This window comes from Coturnix japonica, chromosome 3 (genome assembly GCF_001577835.2).
Source record: "Coturnix japonica isolate 7356 chromosome 3, Coturnix japonica 2.1, whole genome shotgun sequence".
Taxonomy (NCBI): Eukaryota; Metazoa; Chordata; class Aves; order Galliformes; family Phasianidae; genus Coturnix; species Coturnix japonica.
In genome coordinates, this window is record NC_029518.1 from 65,849,327 (window position 1) to 65,875,919 (window position 26,593).

The window sequence follows — 26,593 nt, forward strand, 5'->3', positions numbered from 1 at the left end:
GCTCACAGTAATTTTCCTACAAAGTAGTTTAATCTATCACAGGGCAGACAGTGCACCTTCTTACCATGTATCATATCTGTCTATTGAGTAAGTGCTATCCAAATCCAATTTCTTTTCATTTTTGGAACTCGTGATGCATATTCAAGATACATTTTCTTTTTGTCTGTATCCTAAATTAGGTGCTGTATAGTGGGGGGGGGGGTGGAAGAAAAAGAAGAAAAAAAAAAGGTAATAAAAAGACTGGACTCAGGAGACTAAATTTCTCCATGGGCATTTTTTTATGTCTTCTTTTTTCTCTTCTTTTAAGGTTCAGCAGAGTACTAATGACGCAAAACAATAGGTATGTACAGTTGTCACTGCACTCACAACACTGTGACACTGTGCACACCCACACCTCTGTGCTCTGAATCTTTGCCTCAGCAGTTACAGGTGGAACTTGCAAAATCCCTGCAATGAAGCACTGCCTTTCTTTAATATTTTAATGCTTGTACTGTGTATTTTATTAAAAGGATGATCAAAATCTTTTAGCTTCATTTTATTGAAATCTGGAAAAAATGGTGCTATAGGCAAGATCACGTAGTATCCAACAATTTAGAAATTACCTCCCTGCTGACTAGGGCTGTACTTCATTCTTAGATCCCCCAGCTTGTACTGATATCAGGGTTTGACACAACCAGGTGCCAAACATCACACTTGGCTTTGTTGAACCTCATGAGGTTCACATGGGCCCACTTATATAGCCTGCCTAGATCATCACTCTGGATTGTATCTCATCCCTTGAGTGTGTCAACTGCACCACACAAGCATGGTGTTATCTACAAACTTACTCAGGGTGCACTCGATCCTGCTGTTAATGTCACTGATGAAGATGTTTAAGAGCACTTGTCCCACAACTGACAACTGAGGGACACCACTCACCACTGACCTCCATCCAGTCACTGAGCCATTGACCACCACTCTGGGTATAATCTCGCAACCAGTTCTTCATCTACTGAATAGCCAGATCCATATCTTTCAAATCTGGAGAGAAGGATGTTATGTGGGACCATGATCTTACTGAGGTCAGATAGATGGCATCAGTGGCTCTTCCCTTGTTCATTGATGTAGTTACACCATCCATTAAATAGTTTCTTCACTGATATCATCATAGGTAATCTTTTCTGTCTAGTGAACAATACATACAATTTCAGTGAAAAAGTGTAAAGTTTAACTACTTAATTTTCTACTGCTTCATTTTTCCCATGGAACTAATTTTACAGATTCTTTTTATTTCTTTGTCCAGATGTAAATTACTTGACGTCCCATTCCTTTCAAGCTGACAGTTTAGTCATCTTTGACTGTTGTGCCCACTACTGCTCATGTGAAGGGTATTCTCTGAGGTAGCAGCTCTTATACAGAGATGCCCTGAGAGAACTTGAAAATACTCTATACAGTTGAAAATTGATGGAGTTCAATTTGTGCTTTTTTTTTCCAATAAACATCAGGCTTTTTTTGGACTTCCACATTTGACTTCTTTTGGCCCTCTATTCCCTCCTGCATAAAGCTGTTTTTGCAGACCTGCAGATTCTCTATCATATCATCAGTATGAGGGCACTGCCTATTCTCTGAGCTTCTTTCTAGCCTTATTTTCCCTTTACTTAGCAAAGTAAATAACTTTTTAATATTGTCAGAACCACCTTTCCAAAGTTTTCTGCCACAGGTGCCAGACCTATCTGGGCTTCAGATGAAGGACTCAATTAGACCTCCAAGCTGCAACATTTAAATCCACTTTTAAATATATCCCGAATACTTTGAGTTTTGTCACTGTTTCTTTGCTTAGAAAAGCTTTTTGTTTAATATATCTATACAGAATAGAGTACTGTTCAAATTTCCCTAATACAATTAGTTTTTTCACCTGATTTAACCAAGAACTACTGAAAACATCAAATCTTTGTTTGGCTTGAACATATGAAATTAACTATTTCTTTCATACAGCAGGATCTCCACATTCAGCCCTCTGTGTGGTTTAAAGGCTGAGACCTGGGATTCTTCAGCTTGGAGAAAACTGAGAGGTGATCTTATCAATGCTTATAAATATCTGACAGGCAGGAGTCAAGTGGATGGGGCCAGGCTCTTTTCAACAGTGCCCAGCAACAGAACAAGGGGCAATGGGCACAAACTGGAACACAGGAAGCTCTATACAAACATAAGGAAAGACTTCTTTACTCTGAAGGTGACAGAATAACAGAACGGGCTGCCCAGAGAGGGTGTGGAATCTTCTTTAATTTACCTGGACACTTTCCTTTGCAACCTCCTCTAGAGAATCTCATTTAGCAGGGGTTTGGACTAGATGATCTCCAGAAGTCTTTTACAACTTCTGTGGTTCTCTGATTCTGTGACTGTGATTGTCATTCTATTAAAAGAAATAAAACTACTTCAAATGTATTTAGTCTGAGTTATTCCTTTCTTGGAGTTACTGGGTGGAAGCGCTGTTTGAATGTTACTTTGTTGCTCCATACATTCCAGAGAATTTGTAATGGCTGGAGATTGAACAACATTCTTTCTGTATTTTCTCAATTACTTGTGGTATTTTAACTCATTTCACCTTTAGTATAATATTTTCTTGAGGAATCATTCTGATCTATGGAGTCTGACAGATACATGTATTATAGCATCTAAATTGTCATTGTTCTCCGCTACTTAATATTAAGTACAACATGCTGTACTAACCAAGTACATCAACATGAGTTTTCACAGCTAAATTTTGGCACAGATGGGACCAAAGCTTTGGAGATGATAGCAGAGCCAAGATACCCAAGAAAAGACCTTACAACCATGTTGTCCAGGTAGGCAACAATGTAATCAAAGGTGAGAAGAACTAGACTGAACATTCCCAGCTCCTTCAGCTGCTCCTCAGGCTTGTGCTCCAGATCCCTCACAAGCTTTGTTGCCCTTCTTTGAACATGCTCCAGGGCCTTGATGTCCTTCTTGCAGTGAGGGGCCCAAAACTGAACATAGTACTTGAGGTGCAGCCTCACCAGAGCTGAGTAAGGGGAACAATCATTCCCTTGTTCCTGCTGGCAACACAGTTTCTGATGCAAGCCAGGATGCCATTGGCCTTCCTGGCCACCTGGGCACAGTGCTGTCTCACGTTCAGCCAAGCATCAATCAATATCCTCAGATCCATTTCCTGTACAGTCTTCCAGCCACTCTGCCCCAAGCCTGTAGCGTTGCCTGGGGTTGTTGTGGCCAAAGTGCAGGACCTGGCATTTGTCTTGTTGAAAAAAAAAAAACAAAAAACCAACAATCAAATCTAGGAGTTATTCACAGATGCAGGTAGGCTGTTCTGTTTTCCTTAAGCTCAGTACAAAAGCAAATAAGGAAATTACCTCTTCTACCTATATATATATTCAATATCAGCTCTATCTAGAAACAGCATGATTTCATTAGTATCTGTCACAGCATTAGCATTATATTAGAAGTGGCTTGAAGCCAATATCCCAGGTACAAGAGCCCAAAAACCTGAGAAAGGCCAGATACAGGCTGCACAACACAAAGCATCTTTACATTTTATTAACTGATGATGCTCGATAGAAAAAACTTATTTTCATTACCTATCATGGACTTTTTCATATAAAACATGAGTAACAATGTATTTTTCTAGGTTACATTACTGAAGACATAATGATATTCATAAAGTTAAAAAAAAAAAAAAAAGAAAAAAGAAAAAGAAAAAATGATCACTGAATTATATTATTACTCAATATAAATATTTGCCCAGAAGTGTTTCTCTAATCAATATTTAAAGTGAGTCAAGGAAGTTTAATAGCTAAATCTTGCTCTCATTACATGTCATCATCCTTTACCTGATATCTTCTGAAGCTGTAGACCCCTCGAAGGTTGGGAGAAAGCAAACAATTAATTTCACAAAATTTTCATGAGGAAAAAAAAAAAAATCTGAAAAAATACAAAACCGGATTAACGTTTCATGCAGTCAGAGTGGCACTGATACAATGCCATAATTTCTTTAATAATGAAAGATGCTTTGATCCTATTATATGTTTCAGAAGTAATTACATCCTGTCAAAACACCAAAGAAAATGAAAATACAAACGGTTCACAAACAAAAATAATTGTAAACCATGAGCTGCATAGGGATATCTGTAGAAGATGAGGATTGTAATTAAAGCGCATGTGTATGATGAGTATCTGCACGCACACTCCAGCACACACTGCAGTGCCTACCAGAATTGCCTCCTGATCTGGTATCTGTTATTTCTGATTATTGTGAGAGCACTGTGCTAAAATCCTAGTTAAATATGTAATTCTGCTACAGTTTTCAGTATATGGATGAACAAAATATATTGATGTTTTCCATCAGTTAGGAAGAACGTGATATTGAACCTTTTAGCAGCATGAATCACTGATGACAGTGAGCACTTAAGAACTAGATGACATACACTTAAAGACTTAAATCCGTTGTTACTTTTAATGTAATAGTCATTTGGAACGGAAACATAGAAGGCCACCAGATTGGTCAGGCAAGACCTGCCCTTGGTGAAGCCATGCTGACTGTCTCAAATCACCTCTTTATCTCTTATGTTCCTTATCACAGCTTCTAGGAGGATCTGCTCCATGATCTTCCCAGGCACAGAGGTGAGGCTCACTGGCCTGTAGTTCCCCTGCAGTTCATTTACAATGACTGCTCTGCAATGGGAAATGAAAGTACTAAGTACTACTACAGACATTAACCCAATATAAAGATTTCTGCCCAAATGGTTTACTTGGAAAGCACAAAACCAACACAAAGGGAAAGCCAAGGAAACAAGGCTACTAATGCCATAATGCGGTGGTTTCATTCCAGTGGGTAGCTAAGCTCCCCAACACTGCTCTCCAGTTCCCCTCCTTCAAAAGCACAGAAAAAAATACAATTTAAAAAAGGCTTGTGGGTTGAGATATGGCCAGGCAGATCGCTCAACAATTACTGTCACGGGCAAAAAAGACTCAGCCTAAGGGAGATGAACATAATTTATTGCCAACTATTAAGAGGCTAGAGAAGTGAGAATGAAATGCAAAGTAGAAACATCCCCCTCCTCACCCACTCTCTTATACCTCCTCCTCCAAGAGGTGAACACAGAACGGAGGCTGCGCTGTCTGTAACGCTTCGCCCCTGCCGCTCCTCCGCGGTCACTGCCCCTGCTCCACGTGGTTCCCTCCCACCACGCCGTTCTTCCCAACTGCTCCCTCGCGGGCTTCCCACAGGCTGCAGCTCTGCCAGCACTGCTCCGAAGCGGCTCCGTAGCCCGGGGCCAACCCTTCGGGCATCGCTCCATACGGGTCCCCACGGGTGTCCGGGCCGCTACTGCGGGGGCATCCACGGGCTGCGGCTCCTTCGTGCACCGCGGGCTCCTCCGTGGACACGCGGGTTGATCTGCTCCGCGCGGTGTCCGTGGGCTGCGTGGGGACGGCCCGCTCCTGGGTGGGCTTCTCCCGGACCGCAGGGAGCCGCTGCCGTGTGCCCGGAGCTCCTCCCGTACCGACCATGGTGCCCGCAGGGCCGTTCTCTCCCATCTCCCCTCTCCCAGCTGCTGTTGCACAGCGGTTCGTCCCTTCCTTCCATCTGCACTCTCAGAGCGCACCCATCATCGCTCACGGCTCAGCTCTGGCAGCGGCGGTCCCTTTGGAGCAGCTGGAGCTGGCTCTGCTCTCACATGGGCAGCGTTGGGCTCTGCTCACAGAGCCCATCTCTGCAGCCCTCACTACCAAAATGTTACCACATAAACCAAATATGTAGGCTTTAGTCAGCATGCTCTAAATACCAGCTGCATATTTATTATGCCAGGGTTATGAACTGCAAATTATGCGATGAATGTGCAGTGGTTAGGTTCAGATTCTGAAAGTTGTTTTGAGGAATACACACCTAATTTCCATAGGAACTCTGTATCCAAATCAAGTTTTAGAGTCAACTTTGAATACATCAGTTGAATTTCTAGGTGAAGCAGAAATATTTCTGAATCCATCTAAATGCACAGCCTGCAATTCACTTCACTCATTAGTAGATGAAGTGATTATAATTTTTTTAAAATTCAATGAAAAAAAAAAATTACCAGCATTACCTTTGAAACTCTTAACTACATCCTTTTAAAATGTTTAATACTTTAAAGTTCTAGCTAATATGATATTTTCCATGTAAAGCTTGATCTGCTGTGGTGAATTATCAAAGGTAGTACAGACCTCTCAGATCAGCAAGAATCAAATGAGCATTCATAGTCTCAAGGGCCTTTTGTTGTGAAACTGGGAAAAACACTGGCACACAGATACACTTGCTCCATGGTTTTCTCACTACTGTACTCATGTCTTGAGTGATTACAAGAGTACTGTCAGGATTAACAAAAAGATGAGACACTGGGGAGTCAGGAAAGTGGAATAATTAGGAAAAAAAATTATCTAAACCAAAACTAAGTGCAACAGAAGCAACTATATGTCAGCCATACAGAGAATTAGTAGTGTGCTCCACTCTTAGCATTGGTAAATTATGACAAGTGTGTTTTGGGAAAGCATATTCAGAAAATATTTCAAGAATCTTTAAGTAAATTATTACATGGAAGTAAGGTGATATTGAAGTGAGACCACTAGACTGGAAAATCTGTATGGACTGCTGCTAACTACAGCTTATTTTCACAGTGTTAAAGAGAAGTTTCATCTGAATGTAGTAGTTTTTACCTATGCCGTAGTATAACGCACAAATCATTTCCTACCTATGATATGCTCCCATGGAATGAGCTTTGAGAATCTAGATTCAGTACACACGTAGATTGCTTTTTGCCCAGTGCTGAATCACTGTTTAAATACCTTGCAAAATTTTTCCTTGGCAGTGCAGTTAATACTTTCTTGTTCGTATACTTCTCTGCACATCATTACATTGAAGGCTGAAAGAGCCAAAGGTCTATGAGAATATGTCTTGCAAAGATATAGATATGTAGATCACTTTGAAAGTAGTGGCCCCTATTTATTGCCACGGAAGCTACAACAAAGAACACAATAACACTATTTGATAGAGCAAATTCTCAGTTACAGTGCACTCTTTTGCAACAGTCACCACCATTAGCAATGCATTTTTGCCAGCAATGAATAAGAGCTTGCATATCATGCTCATAATTGCACCAGCAGAGGTGACTCCTGACCAATCAGGGTGCTGCTGAAATGCACTACCTACCACCTCACCACGCTCACATCTACCATTTGGTCTCCACAAACATTCAGCATGCGTCGGCGAATGTCAGTGGATGCAGATTTTTTCACATGGGGAAATTCAATTGCACCTCCTCACTTTATACACACTTCCATATCAGACACTATTTTTGTCAGAGTGCCCCTCTGCTGCCATCTGTCACATGGCAACAACATGTAATGGAATACTGGCAGGAGGATTCAACGTGTCCTGCCATACCACCAGCATCCACCTCTGACATTGTGGGCCAATGCATTAAAATAGGAGAAGTCCTTGTATAATCACATACCTCAGCCAGAGTTTTAACCTTCTCAAAGTGGATCCCTGTTCTGTTTTGGACTATAGAAAAAGTTGGGGAAAAAAAATTTGGTACTGAAGCTAATTATCATGTAACAAAAATTCTTAAATTATTCAAGCTAACACCACTCATGATCATCTAAATTTGCACATCACAAATATTAATCATGCTTATGCCATTATCCAGCTTGGTTGTGGAGGATGTTAAGTCAGATCACAGATGTCAAACAGAAAAAGAAGTTCAGCTGTCCAAAACTGGGATGCAAAGAAAAGGAGATTTCATGAAGATTATATGCATGTAATACACTAAAGAATGTCTCTTCTTTTATAGCACAGTGTTAAGTACTGCAGCCCACTACTCACTTTTAACATAGGCTGGGAAGTATTAAGAGCTTATATAAAGTATAAACATATTAAAAATGCCAAGAACAAAAGAAGTGGAATACAGCTAAACTTGTATTTCCAGTACTGTTTTTAAATTTGGATAAAATTCCAGAATCTCACTCATCTCACAGTGTATACAGTAGCAAAAGCAGCATGTGGGACAAGCCACAGAGAAACTACAAGTAGCAGAGGAATGAAAAGGTATCCCCTTGGCCTCAAACTATTAATTAGCAACTAGCAAAGCTGTACCACAGAATCACTGCTCCAGCATTCCTCCTCCAGAGGTTGCTGCTTGTCTGCCTCATTATCATCTGGATGGAAAACAACACTCTTTCCTGGGAGTTCTCTGCAACAGTCTTATTGATTAAGTTCCCACAGTGTTAAATCATTCTGTAGCTTTCACTCCATTCTGCCTACCTTCCCACCCTTGAATAATAAAAGCTTTGGTGGATTTATGGGGGTGGTGCAGTAGATGTGGAGCATTTGATAAATACCAGAGCATAATACGGTTTCTATTTATGCAACGCCTGTAGCTTCAGAACATTTCACATGCCAAGACAATATTTAAAAAAGCAAATTTAAACTAATGTGACTTTGTTCTTGCAGGTATACTGCTTCTGTTACCCTTAGGAATCTGCCAAGCACATCTAAATGTGTCCTTTCCTGGCTGCAGTGAATTTGAAGTAAACAGGCAAACAAACTAGCAAGGCAATGATGAATCCCTTCTCATCATCCTTCAAGTTGGAGCAACCCAACAAGCCCAAAATAAATTCGTTACTCACTCCCTCCCCTGCCCCAGGCATACATCTCAGATATGCCAATTTATGTAACAAAACTAAAACTAAGTTTTTTTTATTCTAATTTGATAATTTTGATTCTAAATAACAATTAATTTTCTCCCTCATAAAAACCAAATCCACAATCATAGATTCTTATGTCACAGAACTAATGATAAATATGTAGTCTAATGATTACTATAGGGTCTGCCATATTATTTTGGAACTGGATGAAAGTCAAGGTATTTTTTGAACTGGTCATGAATTAAGGAGATACTAAGTAGGGGTTAAGCTTCCTTAGAAGAGCCAGGAAAGAGAAAATGCAACTTATTCAAATGGACTCTGAGGGGAAAGTGGGCTGACAAAACATCTCAGAAAACGTGTTCAGAAAGTAGAGAATAAATATATATTTATGTATATATGTATATATATACATCTGGAAAAAGAAGGTAAAAAAAATGACTGAAACCATTACTTAAGAAAAGGCTAAGATAAGTGTGACAACACAGTCCTTTTTGTATATAGATCAAATATGAATGAGATGGGATGATAAAACAACACTATGCTTTTGTAACATGCTTGTATAGCTGGCTCATAAAAAGTAATCTGTGATTTGTTCATGGCGGATCTTAAAGATATCAATGAGCTATTCAGCTTCAATTCAGAGCTGTGTTGGCCCACCCAGAAACTCAGAAGCAGTCTAGTCAATGTCTTCCTCTGGAAAATGGGTAGAAAATTCATCAGACAACTATTATATAACAAATTGTTACGTAGCAAATATGGCTAATCATGAACCAGTAGCCTTCTAGAAACGCCTGACACTCTGCCAACAGCCATTCATTCAGACAATGGAAAGTCACAGTCCAAGAAGAGTCGCTTCCCAGCTCAAGCTCTGGGTAGCTGTCACTGGCTAGTCAGAGATGTTGCTTAGTCAAGGAGACATCTCATGTTAAGACTGACAACATGATAGGTCAGCACCTTCTTTGAATGTGGTTCATCACCATGTACAATTCATTGTACGCAATGATATTGTGCCTTGCCTACACAGCAAATAGCTTTCTCTTTCTCTTTTGCTTAGAGTGCTTGCATTCCTCTCAGGCTTAATTATGCTGGTAAACCATGTGTTTAGGTAAAATAAAATTCATCAGACTTATTTGTGGTCTTCTGCCATTTTATTGTTTAATAGCCAAAGAACCTCACTGTCCTGTAACAATAAGTATGAGTTAGAAAGACTCCCAGAAGAAGTTGAGACTAGACAAGACTTTTGGCAACATAACCAAAAAATTTATTTCATTTTCTAGGGATTTTCAAGTGAAATCTCTTCCATTTATGAACAAAATAAATAAATAAATAAAAACCTAACAAAAAACAAACAAGCAAAAGAAAACCTCACAATATCTGTCACAATATCCAGTAACTATGACACTTTAAAAAGAAACCTGCAAAATGGATCCTTGATTTGTATAGAAATGTTAACAAGAATTTATTAACTTAAAATAGACCATTTTGTATTCAGATCTGTATTTGTTAAGCAACATATGGGAAGGGACCAGAGCTGAAGGTTCTTACTGTCTTTTTCATGTTACTGATCCTAAGTGTAACAACTTCACTGATCAGTTGTTTTCTGACCAGAGTTCTTCATCATACAATTTCTAGTACCTTACTGTCATTTACAAATACCACAGCATTCCTTCTCTTTCCTGCAATCATTTTACAAGAAGCTGAGTTTGTTTTGTTGTGCCTTTGTTTTGCTGTGTCTTTTGTTTTCTTATTTGCTTGTTCTCAATTTATTTATTTATTTATTTATTGGTATGGTAGCCACTTAATTTGTTGTTAAATTTTATCCAAGATCAACAGGCTTGCATTCCTTTTGCATCTTGATATTGTCCCCCTCATTTCAATGCAAAAGTTAACAACTTGCCAAATAGTTAGCGAAAGCAAAGGTTTTGTTCTCGTTTATGAATTTAGCTTCAGAAATAAAAGGGGGTAACCTCTCTACTTTTTATTGCTATGCATATTTCTGCATTCCATTTGCATTTACAAAAATTCCTTGAAATTTATCCATCAGATACATTTCAAATACTCCAAGGCGCATCTTTGCTACCAAAGCATATTCACACCCAACAACCATTTGCAAGTTCCTTGTTTAATGAAGTAATATTACTGTAAAACAGTTCTTAAAGTTTTAGTAGTAATGAAATATTTTCTTGATGAGTATGTCCTTTTGCAATTCAAGCGCTTTCAAAAGGACAAGGTCTCTGGATCAGAAACTATGCATCAGTATGTATTTGCCTTGGTAACTTGGAGTGAAGAACAAAGATTTTTGTTCAAAAAATGTTATTACAGGAAATTATAAGTATCTATCTCTGTACAGTTTCTTCATGCAATGTTGTGGCAACAACAGTTAAAAAAAAAAATCTCATTTATCAAGGAACAGAAGCAAAGAACAGTCTTTCCCTGTGTAACATTTTGGTGAAACCACTCTTATAACACTTATTCACACAGCAAAGAATGTGTGAAGAGAAAACTCAGAACAGAGCCACGTAAGTGATCCAAGGTTAAAAAAAAAAGCCAAAAATATGGTACTGAAGGTGCTCCAACTAGCTTATCACAAGGAAGGTCAAAAGTGTAGGTATTTACAAATGGAGAAAAATATAACTGAGCTTAAAATATACTTCATAAAAACTTTGAAGGACCTTTTTACATGCATGGAGGCACAAATGAATTCTTCAAGTGTGATCAGGCAAGCTAGAAATGAAGAGTTAAGGGAAAGGAAAATTGTAACTGGTACAATGCGTGTGCCCTAATGTGGGAATCTAAAACTGAGGTGAAGTTTAGGCTCTTTACAGCTAACAAAGAACCAAACACCTTTACAGAACAGTATATCTGACATAATTGTCACCTGTAAATATGTAGAATGTATCTGGTCATAAGTTAGTGAATGTGACTCCTGCCTACCGGAAAGGCAGGAAGGTTGATGCAGGGAATTACAGAGCTGTAAGTCTGACCTCTGTACCAGGGAAGGTTATGGAGCAGATCATCCTGAATGTTACCACAGGGCACATACAAGATAACTGAGTGACTGGAGACAGCCAGCATAGGTTTATGAAAGATAGGTCCTGCCTAAGTAACCCAATATCCTTCTACAAGATGACCCATTTAGTAGATGAGGGCTATGGATATTGTTCACCTTGATTTTAGTAAAGCATTTGACACTTCATCACAGCATTCTTCTGGAGAAACTGTTTGTGGCTTGGACAGATGTGAGGTTTGCAGGGTGAGGGAATGACTGGATGGCTGAGCTCAAAGAGTCACAGTGAGTAGAGTTCAGTCCAGTTGGTTGCCTGTCACTAGTGGTGATCATAAGGGCTCAGTACTGGAGCCAATTGTGTATAATATTTTTATCAGCAATCTTGACAAGGAGATTGAGTGTATCCTTAGTAAATTAGATAATGCTAGGTTACATGAGTCACAGCAATCTGATGCATAGATACAGTCTCAGGGAAGAGTAGCTGTAAAGTTGTACAGCAGAAAAGGATCCTGGGATCCACAGGAGACAGCAGCATGCCCAGGTGATCAAGACAGCTGACAGCATCCTGGCATGCATCATAAGCAGTGTGGACAGCAGAACCAGGGAAGTGATTGTCTCCTTCCTCATGGCACTGGTGAAACTGTACTGCGTTCAGTTTTGGACCCCTGACTACAAGAAGGATACTGAGTTGCTTGAGTGTGTGCAGAAAAGAGCAATAAAGTTGGTGAATGGACTAGAAAACAAGACTTATGAGGAGCAGTTGACAGAATCAGGATTGTTTAATCTGGAGAAGAGGAAGGAACTTGGTCACCTTATTGCTCTCTATAACCACCCAAAAGGAAGCTATAGCAAGGTGGCTGTTGGTCCCTTTTCTCAAATGACGAGCGAAAAGAAACAAGGATACTCAAGTTATACCAGGGGAGGTTTAATTGGGTGGGACACAAGAAAAATTTTTCTGTGGAGAGAGTGGTCAAGTATTGGAACAGGACAGTGGTGATGTTCCCATCCCTGGAGGTATTGAAAAAATGAGAATGTGGAACTTAAGAGACATCCTTTGGTGATGGGACATGGTAGGTCAGGTTGACAGTTGGACTTAGTGATCTTGAAGGTCTTTTCTAACTTGGATGATTCTGTGATTCTACACCTGTTTCTCTTGCATTCTGGTGAGAAGAATGAAAGTGACAAGGTCAGACTGAGATACTTATGTTTTCTATGTCCACAGTTAGGAGAGAAGTATCCCAGCCTAGATACTGTCTGTTTTTCAGGAACGGTAGTGTTTTCACCAGAAAAAACAATAATCTGTATTCTTCTTTCCCTTGGAGAGGAAAATTTATCTGCTTGTCTGAGCGTGGAGAGAAGAGGCAGTCTTTCAGTAGTTTAGGGCAGTAGTGCATTATCACAAGATTTTTCACTTCAGTTTTCAATTTGAAATTACAGATCTAACTTCCATTTGTGACTGCTATGACTGAACTGAGATTAGCATTTACCATATCACTCTCTACAGCTGGTATCAGTGAAAATATTTATGCACACAGTGAGAGGAGAAAAGTATCTGCCAAAACCTGTGGGTGCCACTAAAAGCAACATTTCTTTCAAATCTGTGTTTTTGTACAGTATGCAGTACAATGGTACCCTGCTTACAGTTCAAAATACCAAGCACTACCATAATCCAAATAATAAATTAAAAATAACTCTTGCCCTGTAGTAATAATTATATCTAGAGCAAATCTGTCACTGTAAGTGCAAGAGAGTGTCAGTTATGCCACTCCACTGAGATAGGAAATGTTGACTTTGTAAGGAAGCCCCTTGTAACAGATGCAGCTGTAAAGTCTAGTTTTAACTTTAAGCTGTCCTTGGATTTTTGATAAACTGATATGGTGCCTATGAAAATAAAACCATATAAAATATGTACATGTAGAGCTCCCTTAGGCTTAGCCTATGGACAGTAAACCAGTTTACAGTTTTAAACACTATGATGATAGCAATCATTCTTATGTACTTTATTTATTGAGAGATGACGGGGTGGTACCAGAGCCACATCACTAAAAACCAGATGGATTGTGAAGTCTGTGCCTGGTCTTCTCAGTATAAATTGCTGAACAAAGTGTTCCTTCTTACCAACATTTGGCAGAGAATATACTTGCGTTGTGTTGTGCTTTTTAATTGCAAACCACTGAAGGGTTTGTGTGATGGTGATGGAATGCTGACCTCACTGAAGAAAGATGGGTTTTTCCTTAGTTAATGAATAATAGTTGCCATTTTCTGTAATTGCTCCCCCTCCTTTACTGTCACAAATGGTCTTATGATAATAATCATAGTATATAATCTGACACAAGTGCTCTTAAAGAAATTTCTAGTAAAGGACTGCAGCCTCTGTGGGAGGTAACTGTCGGAATTATCTTAAACCACTACCTGTCTTCCACTACAATAGAAAAGGCCTTTAATCGAAATAATCCTTTTTCAAACGAGCAACTTTTTTTCCCTCTGCAATTCACTCATCTCAAAAAGAGCACTATAGCTTTTGTGCATAACTTAATTCATTCTTCAAGACAAGTACAAAATTTGTCACTGACATTTAGCGCCAGCCGTAGGCAATGGATAAAATGAACTAGTTAGCAATTTAACCTGTAAAAAAAACAGAGTGGGATGAACAATTTTCTGCCATCAAAGCAAATGGCTAACATTTAGCAAGATTTTATTTTTATTTTTCAGCCCATCCCATCCTCAAGAAGAAAGAAGTCAGGCTAACATTTTTTCTGGGTCCTAAATCTTCCTCTCAGCCTATTTCTTTAATGGTTTAAAGTAAATGACTATCCAGAGGATAATTAGGCACTGTGCTGTCGCATCGTGTCAGGTCACAGCTGGATTTAGTCAGCATTAACCTTTGGGGAGAATTGGAATATCAGTATCATTTAAAATTAAAGACGTGTAAGCAGGCATTTCTGGAGATGTTAGAAAAGTAATTGTCTGTAAATTGTTTGACCTTGAGATTTAATTGCATGCACAACACACATTCCTGCAAGAACCCTGGACTGTGTTCATTCTCCTGCACCTTCCATAATTCTCACTTTACAGAGCCCATTAAGCTACCTGTGGATTTTTCTGTAAAATATTAAAGATTGTTTTTTACTGAGAACAAATGCTTTTAAGCAAGACCTCTTACAAACAAAACTGTGAAATAGCTATAGTATGGATCTTCACTTACTTATTTGAATTTCTGTCTTTTCTTACAATTGGAAATGTTTATATATACATATCAAATACTCCTGTTAAAGAGCTATGCTTAATTTTTATTCCTTTTTTTTTTTTTTTAACAAGTTTGCATATTGTGCCTTATTCCCCTTTTCCCTAATGAGACAGCTTATGCTTTCAAAGTCCCTCAAGCTAGGCAAATCTCTGCACTGCTTCCACTGTTAATAATGAAACTTCATAATTATACAAATCCAAGGTGGCCAATCAGCTTCTCAGGCTCAGCCTTCGGGTACCTCATGCATTATTGATGTGGTACTCGGGCCTGTGAACTCACATGCTTATATTAGAAGCCTAATTAATATTTAATCACATGTAGAGAGGGCACACAAAGCTGTGCTAGCCCCTAAAAGAAGTACAAGTAAGTGTATACAGGTGCTTGTTTGCTTATGTGTGTGTGGATGCTATAATACATGCACTCAGATATGCTGATTAGAAATACACATCTCACATTGGGAAATAGACAAGTCTTTGAAGACGCTGACATACAACAATAAAGACATATATGATTTTGATCCTGCATACGAAGCAGCTTTCTCAGGTGATACCGAAACCGGTTGAGACTCTCCAAGAAGATTTAAGTATATGAAAACCAATGTGTTCAAGTGTCTTGGCTCAGTAATTACTTTCTATATTGCTAAAGACAGAGCCCTGGGGCCAGATTTGCCATTCACAACACTAAGTGAATAGCACTAAATCATCGATTGCAAAGGAGTTCTTGCTTTTATGCCCATGAGAAAAAAGTATATTCCATATACCCTCACTTAAAGGGTATATGTCATAACCATCTTTTCTCTGGCTTGGGGATGTTGGATAATCCTTGTTGTTAGTTTGTATGAGGAAGAAAATTCTTGAAACAACCATATTTAAGATAATGATACTTGGTATTATACAAACCAACTGCAGATGATACTTTGCTGGACCTGGTGCTCACCAGTTTAGGGGAGATAATTAAAGAAGTAAAGATTGGAAGCAGTCTGGGTTATAGTGACCAGGCCCTGGTCAAGTTTCTGCTCTCAAGGAATATGGGCCTGGCTGGCTAAGTCAGGACCCCAAAATTCAGGAGAGAGAACTTCAAGGTGTTTAAGGAACTACCAGATGGAATCCCTTGGGAAACTGTTCTGAGGGACATAGGAATGGAACAGAGCTGGCAGCTCGTTAAGGGCACCTATTTGTGAGCACAAGACCTCTCTAACCACCAGCATAAGAAATCAAGCAGAGGAGGTAGGAAACTAGCATGACTGAGCAAGGACCTGCTGATCAAACTGAGGGAAAAGAAGGAAAAGTACAGGCAGTGGAAGCAGGGATGGGTGGCCTGGGAAGAATATAGGGATGCTGTTCAGACATTTAGAGATGGGATCTGGTAAGCCATGCACAGATAGAACTGAACTTGGCAAGGGATGTGAAAAATAAAAGGAAGGTGTACTGTAAGTACATAGGTCAGAAAAGATAGGCAAAGGAGAGAGTACACCCCCTGATAAATGAGAAGGGAGAACTGGCTTCATTAGACACACAGAAGGCCAAGCAACAAGTTCTAAGCCCGAGTCTTCACTGCCAGTCAGGCTTCCCATGCCTCTCATGTCCCTGAACCTCTAGGCAAGACTCAGGATTGCAAAATCCCTCCTACTGTAAGAACAGAGCAAGACCAAGACTGCCTCATGAGGCTGAATGTGTACAAGTCCATGGGGTCTGAAAACATTCATCCCAGGGTGTAAGAGATTATTCTTTTGCACCTTTGTCTCAAAGCTTGCTGAGGAACACTGATGGACAAGTCCTGGTCAAAGGCTGAGAAATCCTTTGTCTAAAGGACACAGATGGACAAGTCCAGGCAAGTCCTGGTCAAAGTTGGAGAAATCAAGAAAAACAAACATGAGAGAAACAGCAGCTCAATGGCTGGAAAACAGTCTTTTTGGTATCTCAAGGGAGATAGCCATCTCAGGGGGTACTGCACATGACCCAAGCACCCAGGAATGCCACACTGCAGAGGAGAATAAAAAAGGGACCAAAAACCAAGAGGACAGGTGTCTGACATCGGATGCTTCATGACGTGATGCCTGCCTGCTGACAGACTTTCCTGGGCCTGCTCTGTCTCTACCTGCTTGCTGCCTAAGACCAGCCACACTGCTGCTGCTCTCCCCTTTGCTTTTGCTTCCAATCATCAGAACGGTGTGCAATGGGACATTGCTGGGTTTAGAAGAAGGCATAGGCAAGATCTTATCAGTGTGTAGGGAAGGTGCAAGAGATAGAGCCAATCTCTTTTCAGTGGTACCAGAACCGGAGGCATTGGGTCCAAATTGGAACTTGGGAGGTTCCATATGAACATCAGGAAGCACTTCTGTACCAAGCAGGTTGAAACTATTCTTCAAATACATTTCCAAAATGTAAATAGTTTTAATTTCTGTGAAAGTTTGTCTGGGTAAAATTTGTTTAAATCACATCTCGCAGGTCCAGTGATATTGATCCAGGTTCAGAAACCTTACGAAATGTTAAACTGGTAAGGAGTCTCTGCAGTCTTGAGTGAAGTGTACTACACAAAAAGAATGAACTATAATTGTTAAACAATTTAGTGAGGTACTACAAATATTGCAATGACTGTCAAAGTGAAGCATCATTCTTTCCCCTTTCAGGCTCACTTTCTTCTTAAAAGGCAGATTCCAGAGCTTAAATTTGTATAAATTAGAATCTTTAATTACATTAGTGTATAAGGTAAAACTGCTTATCAATGCATCCTCCAAACTAAACTTGGTTCAAATACCTCTTGTGAAGTGAAACAGGTTAAAAGATATAAGATACTCTGAGTTCATATGGTTGAGTTCATAACATCAAACTGATCCTAATAAACAATGAACTGCTTCTTGGTGAATCAACTTAATTTGGAACAGAGGACTTCCCGTAGTAAACTGATGGTAATAGATTATCTAGCTCACCATGCACTCCATACCATTCCATATATGTAACATATGTATATACAATATATTGACATAAGTTTCCTAAGCACCGCTGGCAATCACAGAAAAATAGATAAGAATATATTAATTTAGCAATATGTTTTAAATGAAACTAGATTTCAATTTATCTTGATTTTTTTTATTCCCTCAAAAATAGTGAGGGATTAAAAGTATACCAGGAACCCTGTACCAAGCATCTGGCAAATTTATGGGTTCTTGCATCCATTTTCCAGTGCTACAGTCCCAGAGGTGCACGAAATGAGAAGAAACATTTGTTGTAGTTCCACAGAGAGTTTGTAATTTCATAACTCTTATTTAAGATACTTCCATGTAAAAAAATAAAAGACTTGTAACCATGTTTACATTAGTTCCTTACAACGACAGGCATCCAGAATTTGAAATGACACCATATATGTTTAGTGGGAAACGATCCTTCATTAATGAGAACTAGGTGAAGCACAGTGATTTGCTATTTTTATCCATTTTTCTTTTACACTCTAGTTACTATTTTAACATTGGAGTAGGTAGGTAAGTGTAAGGACAAACTGCTGAATAGCAGCTGCAGATGTAAAATGATCTGTTTTCAGCAATCTTGAAAAAGTGGGTTGTTTTTTCAGTAACGCATGAAAATATTTTCCAAGATATTTCTGCATTGTGCTTGTTTGCTAAATACACCATTATAGCACTGACTTCAAACCTTGAACTTGATCTGCCTAAGACTTGTCTATTCACAAGAAAAAGAAAAGAAAAAAAAAAAAAGAAAGAAAGAAAGAAACGAAAGGGGGAAAAAAAAGTTTTTAAAAAAGGATTTAAAAGATTACTAACTTCCATATTCCATTCCACTTTCAATACAGGATTGTTCTATTAAATGTATTCTCTAATGGTCAGCCTACCATTATATTATTCAAATCAGGATAAGGGACCTGATTCTCATCTGGCAGATGTCAGTATAGTTTCATTGATTTAAATAGGGCTATTCCAATTTACATCTCCCATGAATCATGCTTATCATTACAATCAGAATGATTAAATGATTAGTTTCCTAGTATATTAGCATAAATTGGTAATAACTAATGAGTGCTCATAATTCTCTGCCTTTTTATAAAGCCCTTTTTCAAGCATAAGAGCATTCACCTGGTAGAAGGTGGGAGGGAAAAAAAAAGTAACCTGAGTACAAATGCACAACACAAATTTACTTTGAAAAAAAAAAAAAAAAAAAAAAAAAAAGGTAATAAACAAAAGATGTGCAATGAAACTTGACAGATAAATCATTGATTCAAAACTTTTGTCCATAGAATTCACAGAATTGTAGAAACACTGAATATCCCAAGGTGGAAGGAACCCAGAAGGGTCACCGAGCCCAAATCCTAGCTCCACACAGCACCACCCAAAATCAGACCTTATGTCTGAGAGCACTGTCTGAATGCTCCTTGAGCTATGGCAGCTCAGGGCCATGACCACTGCCCTTGGGAACCTGTTCCATGACCACCACTCTGGTGAAGAACCTTTTTCCTAACTCACAACCTGATCCTCCCCTGACACAGCTCCATGCCGTTCCCTCGGGACCTGTCTCTGTCACAGAGAGCAGAGCTCAGAGCTGCTCCTCCACTCCCTGTGAGGAGCTGCAGCTGCCATCAAGGCTCCCCCCAGTTCCTCTCCTCTGGGCTGTGCAAACCAAGGGACCTCAGCAGCTCCTCATATGTCTTGCCCTCTAGACCCATCTCCATCTTCTCAACCCTCCTTTGAGTGGCCTCAAATAGTTTTATGTGCTTCCTAAGTTGTGCCCAAAAGTGCACAGAATTAGGGTGATCACAGACCATAGAATTGTAGAATTGCTCAGGCTGGAAAAGGCCTTAAAGATTATCAAGTCCAACCACAGCCTAACCATAGTACCCTAAATCTAACAACCTTCCGCTAAATCATGGCCCTGAGCCATCCAAATGGTTTTTAAACACATCCAAGGATGGTGACTTAACCACCTCCCTGGCAAGCCCATTCCGGTGCTTAACAGTGCTTTCTGTAAAAAAGTTTCTCCTGATATCCAACCTTACCCTGGCACAACTTGAGGCTATGATGCAAGATGGCCATGATATCAGATGATGTAAGTTAGCATACATCCTTAGAAAGAATACGTCAAGCTAGGGTCCAGGCCAACAAGAGACATTTCCTTACATTTTGTGTACTTCGACTACAAATGTATCAAAGTGACACATAATAAGATCAGAAACCTAGAAACAAGTTATACCTGCTCTACATACAGCTTGTAAAATAGCCAAAGCAGATTAATAAATAAAAAACAGACTATGGAGAATAGAATTAGAACTGATAATGAAATCATTAAAATTTACTTTGCATTCAAAAAGGAAAAAAAAAAAATTAAAAAGGAAGAGATCAAAACAGAAAGAGAACAAGAGAGAAAAAGAAAGAACATGAAACTAACCTTACAGTCAAAATGTCATTCAAGTACCTTGTTTTCATTCTTAGAAAACATTTATTAAACCCATTTTTATTAAACGTGGGGTTTGCTGCCCAGCTTGACTTCGCCTTCTACATATACATACACACACATATATATACATATTTACATATATACAGACACACTATCAATTTTTCAGTCCTGATCAGAATAATTCATTTCAAATCCTCAAGGTCTTTTTTTTTTTTTTTTTTTTTTTAATCCAAAACCTCTGTGGAATTTCTATACAAATTTCAGAATATCAAGACTTTGAACGTTACCACAAGTGATCCCAAATAGTTTTTATTGTCAAGAAAAAACTTTTTACATAGGAAGCTTTGCTGTTTTTATATATTTGGATAAGCATGTGGGTGTGCGCTGCCAGCACAATCTCTTGTATGCATTGCAATTACATACATATATTTTTATATATTTATTCCTCAAACTGATCAAAACTAATCCAGAAATTAAACATTTTTTTCCAACAATTAATGCATCAGTAAGCTTGATTTCCTCCACAACCCAGATTTCACTTGGAGATTCAAATTCACCAAACCTCTTATAAATCCAAATCAAAAACAACACCTACAAAAAGAAAGAACTTCATGTGTTTCTTTTGTCTGACTTCTCTAAAATAACTGAAACTTAGCAGTTACTTTACAGTCTCAGTTAAAGGAGCAGTCAGTTAAAACTATTTTGCCATGAGCCATGCACCATTGAATGTATAAAGTGTAGCTTTCCCAGCATCTCCTTGTGTTTTTGTGCCCTCTACTAGGAGCGAAATGTGAAACATTATACAGGTTTTCAGAGGGTTGGATGGCTGAGATCAAATCTATGATTTTTCTCTCTGCTTTCCTATGACTGTCTCACCTAGTTTAACTACTACTGGTATTTGCTACTTGGGTACATTTACATAGAAACATTTTTTCTTCTAAGCTCCCTTCAAAGTCAATGGGAGGTTTTCGGTTGACTTCACTGATGTAAGGATGAGGTATTTTGCAACCAAAGAAAGTGCTCTTGATGACTCACAGTTCTTGTGCATGTGCTCCCTTTTAAAGTTTTACTCCTTTACCACCTTTCTCCCTCTGAAACTAGAGAAATGCAACAAAGTGTGTATCTTCTCCACAACCTCTGTCTTACAGAGTGAGGAAGGAAACAAGAGAATGAAACTGAAGTGTTTGGTGCTATATTTCTGCCACCTAGCAGTACAGTAAAAATCCTTTTTGCAGTATAGAAACAAGACTCACATATTCTACATTACAATAGGGAAAAATAAGGGAACTGAACTGATTCAAAATATATCTGTCTCATTTGTCTATAATGTATACCTCTAATATATACAAATAGTAATATCTGCTGTATTCTGTAATATTTATTGAATACAATTCTATGACCTAAGCTATTCTTTGCAAAATATTTTGGTTAGGTTAGAGCTGGTGAGACTCTCCTACATGTTGAGGGTATCTGCACATATGTTCTAATATAAATATATAAATATCTATAAAGTGCTCTAATGAGTATTTTAATTCCAGGAACTTTGTCACTGGTTTGAAATTTTTGAGAAATTATGGCAATGCTTTAAGTTTATAAAGATGTCATGGACATAAATGTTTATATTTAGAAAATTTTGATATAGAATGTGAAATAAAATATTGGCAGTCAATGTCAATAGTTTAACATTTTGGATTTTACATACTACATATCATTCCCGTGTTACACACAGAAGAAGCACATTCCAGTTTGATACCTAATCGGTAGCCTTTTCCATAGTTACAGTGTTCCTGCTGTGCTGCCAAGCATCTGCATATTAATAAGTAACAGCATTTAATGAGAGGAAGCACTCCAAAGTAACACACTTAACTCACTGTCTTTATTCACTGTATCATAGTAAAAATGTACGCTTGTGCCAAAGGGAAGTTATGCCTTTAAACTGCAACTATAAATTGCAACTAACATGCTGAAGCAAGGATGTCACAGTTACACATAATTACCATTTCTACAGAAACCTGTTTTCTGTGGTGACAGTAACATATTTAAAAGATACCATTTTCAGTCTTTGATGTCACTTTCCTCATACAAAACTGTGGGTTTTTTCACTAAGAGTCCCATTGAATAGCCAGTCTTATCCAGTAAAGCACTTAGGCATATGCTTAGATACCATTTATTTCAAAAGGACTTAGGCACATGATTATGGTTTATTTTTTCTGAAAAAGGACTGAACTTAAGTATACGTTTCAAGTGCTTTTTCATGTTGAAACCTAACACAGGAGCAGAAGTCCTAACTGCAATACTACTTAAACTCCCTACTACCCAGGATTTTTAGAAGCAACAAGTTTTAGCAAGTTTTATAGGTTTATTTTTCCAAATAATATTTTAGCATCATCTTGCCTTATCATATATCACACGCTGTAAGCTTATTACAAGCCAACAAAAAGTTTGAAAAAAATATTAATTGTATTTGAATCTTTAATACTGTATCAGCGTTTCAGTGTTCCTTGTGGCTTAAAGACCTTAAGCTTTAAATACAACAGAACTTTTTTTATTTTTTATTTTTATTTTTTTATTATTTTTTTATTTTTTTTATTTGAAATGAGGATGCTGAGAGAGGTAACTGCTACATATACAACAGGCTGTAAATCAGAAAATCGCAGAGAAGACAGGGGACAAACCCCTCTTATGTCTCCTATATTTCTCTTTCCATCCTTTGCTTTTCCTTAAACACAATCACTGTAATAAAAAAGATGTTTTCATGGATAAATATTACAGGACAAAAATACAGTGTAATTGGCTCCTATATACTACCCATTTTAGTTCCATCAACCTAGCTATAAATAGTGCCCAGACTGTACAGCAAAGGGAACCATCCCCTGCTCCCCTTGTACTAAATAGCTCTGCACTACTCAAAACCTGGGGAAATACTTCATAAGTAACCCTATAATTGAAGTCATCCTTTACAGAAATATGTGTTGTCCGGTGCCTCCATGTTTATTTCTTTATTTGTTACCTTGTTTGTTTCTTTTTCCATGTTTATCACAGCAGTTTGCGGTGGTTTTAATGTTTATACACTGCATATACTAGTCACACTAAGCAGGCTGTCATCATTATTCTGCTGACAGAAAACTGGGTGCAGTTTTCCTCAGGGCCCTTCAGTGATACTCATGAATAGGGTAGACTATAATGACTGTTGAGGTATATATAATGCATTGCCTCTTCTTCATAAGCTGATTACATTTTCTCTCTTAGGATAATTTCTTACAGCTAGAGTACAGAATTGAAAATTCAGAAATGTATTTTCTATTTCTCACTGGGCCACAGACTTCCTATGTGGATCTTGAACAAATTGTTTTACTTACTCTACCTCTGCCTTTCACATCTGAAAAGTAGAGATAAAAGCAACAGGAGCACTTCAAGGCTTACTTCATTAAAATCAGCAAAGAACTTTCAGGTCAATGAATGGAGGCTGCTATAGATTAACATATTAAAAGTTTTAGTATTTTATTTGTGACCTATTTTAATTGATTTTAAAAGATGCTTCTAAAATAGAAACACCAAGAAAATTAAACACGATGCCACTGGCATAGATGCCCAGTTTTATAGACCAGTAACTGTACCTGAAAGATATTAATGAGTTTTCTCTCTAACACACTTTAGGAATAACCTACTTCAGATGGAAAGCAAAAATGAATCTGAATGCCATAGAAATATAAATTTCATACTTATACACACATACACATCACATATGGAAGAAGTGTGCACTGAGGTACTAGTTAAAAGAAAGAAAAGCATTTCTTCCTTGATTGTGTTATAAGGACATAACTGTCAATAGCAAAGATAAATGTGGTAGAAATGCTCTGAAAAAAAAGTGCTTTTAATTAAGTGATAAAAGATTTTATATAAGATCCTTTGTTTAAAATGTCTTCATATTAATTTGCTGCAGTTAAAGTAAAATAAAATAGGTAGCATATGAAGAAAAGACATATTTGTATTTTTAAAAAGTAATAAAATCTGCTTTATTCCAATGGCATTTTTCCTCAGTTTTTTTTTCCTTTTAAAAATAAAAATTCCATTTTCCTGTCTGAATTCAAAATGATTGACTGGAGCACAATATTAAGTAATAAATAAAACAGTCCCAGTGCCTGAAAGACTCCTGAATAAAGAGAAAATTATTTTTGGATTTTCCTTCTGATCAGATATGAAATATTCTGAAACGCCACCTCTATAATTTGATAAAAAGCTTGATATCCCCAAATGAAAATAGGATTCAGCACTTTCATTTTTCTGTCTCTAAAGGAACCTCTAGGTAAACTGATTTTAAAAAAATGAAAATCTCAAGCATAAAGGTGGGAGTAATGAAGGAAGTTTAAATATGCGCTGACCTTTGAAATGAACTGCATTCCATGTTGTTTGGCCAAGAAGCTGGCTGTGTTGCTGTCTCCATCAATTTCCACAGCATGAAAGATGTGGGTTTTGGAGCTGCCCTGCTCTCTGGTGGATGTTGATAGGCATCGCTGCAAATACACCACTGCTGATAGTAACAGCCATACATGTTCATTGCTCTGAAATATTGAAAAGAAATCCACAAGGGATAAAAGTATAAGCATCTTCCTTTGTTGTTGTTGTTCACTATAAGAATTTACCAAGAGGTGGCTGTATTTTATTTTCCCCTTCTTTGGTTAAAAAATAAAATCCGACAATGTTTTATTTAGTAGCAATATTAAAATGAAAAGAAGAAAGCAAAAGAAAATCAATTATTTTGGGAAGCTAAGGCTATTATGCAGTTTGACAGTAACTAAAAACAAAGTTATATTATGTTAGGTGAGTTTATTCAGACAAATTCAAAACTAAAAATGTATTCTTTGTTGCAGTTTTGGTTACATAATTATCTCCTTTTTCCACTCATGTTTTATTATCTAAGTTTCACTAGTTTTATACATTAATGATTTGCTAATCTGAAGCTGTTCACTACTTCTACAGGTCAAATAGCATTCTCTCAAAAATTTCAGTTTTTAATATCAAAACAGAAGATAACCGCTTGAAATAATTCCAGTAACAACATAAACAACGAAACGACTGTGCATCAATTCTTAATATTCTTTTTTCATTATATATCAGTAATATATTCTATTAGATATCAGTTTAAAGGGAATCTTTAATCTAATCATATAATGCCTAGAAAAATAAATGATAGAAAGATGACAAGGTCAAGATTATACATCTGAGAACTACTACAGGTATCTTAATTAGGCAGTGTTCATAGCTGCCTGAAAATTCATTCTGTGCATGCTAACACTTAGGCACTACATTCTGGATTTAAAAAGATGACAGTAGCAAGTAACGAAATCATCTTGAGTGACACCCTGATGTTTCACCTATGATAAAACAAGGGTAGCATTTAAGTAGATGTATTACTAGTTGCAAACAGTGGTAGAAATCCAACTAACTTTTCCTTTACATTCCCACTCTCGTACATATCAGTTAAGATAGGTACACTACTAGAATTAAAATACTAACTTTAAAATGGATGAGATAAAACATTTTTGCATATTATAAGTAAGTGGTCACATTCATTTACAAGATCACAATGTGTGGAGTAATTATTATTCAAATAGTCTTTTAAAATGGCAGTCAAATAGAAATTATCAGTGGGACCATACAAATAACTAGGAAAAGCCATTGTATCAATCTAATCTTTGAAGATATACATCTGTCTTTACTAAGCTACGACTTTCAGTTCCATCTTCCTTGGAAGACCCAGAACTAACTCAAAGCAGCCAGTGACTCCCCCCACCACACACACACACACACAGAGTCGGTAGTTTGTTAAAATATTAAGTGCAAATTAAGATGTAACAGAAAAAAACTTCATCTCATAACTTGCAGTCTGCAAAAATATAAACCAAGTATCTTTAATAAACACTGTCAGACTGGAAAAAATATATGTATTTAACATCTCTGCACAGTTAAAGATATAACTCAGATCTCAAATGAAAACCTCCCAGCTGGACACTTCTGAAAAAGCCTAGTAAAGGGTGTCACTCCTGGAATACCCACTAATTACGTTTGAGGTTTCCTGGATTTGAATTTCTACCTGCCTCACATAGGTGAGGGACTTTTTAGCTGGGCAGAAGTATCCTACATTTCTGATGTTGCCGTTCCAATTTTAGCTGTGTATTTAGTAGGGACACTACTGGCCTCCATTTGGTGTTTTTTAGAACACTGAGGATGTAGTGGGAACTGCAATTC

At 37.8% G+C, this 26,593-nt stretch overlaps 1 long non-coding RNA gene across 2 annotated transcripts in view; it reads right to left on the minus strand.

Annotated features, from left to right (window-relative positions):
• Positions 1 to 26,593, minus strand: part of LOC107311933 — a 129,448-nt gene that overhangs the window by 67,175 nt on the left and 35,680 nt on the right. For both annotated transcript variants that reach the window (XR_001554306.2, XR_001554305.2), the window contains exon 3: positions 24,727 to 24,906. This is a non-coding gene — a long non-coding RNA (uncharacterized LOC107311933). The remainder of the gene's footprint in view (positions 1 to 24,726; positions 24,907 to 26,593) is intronic.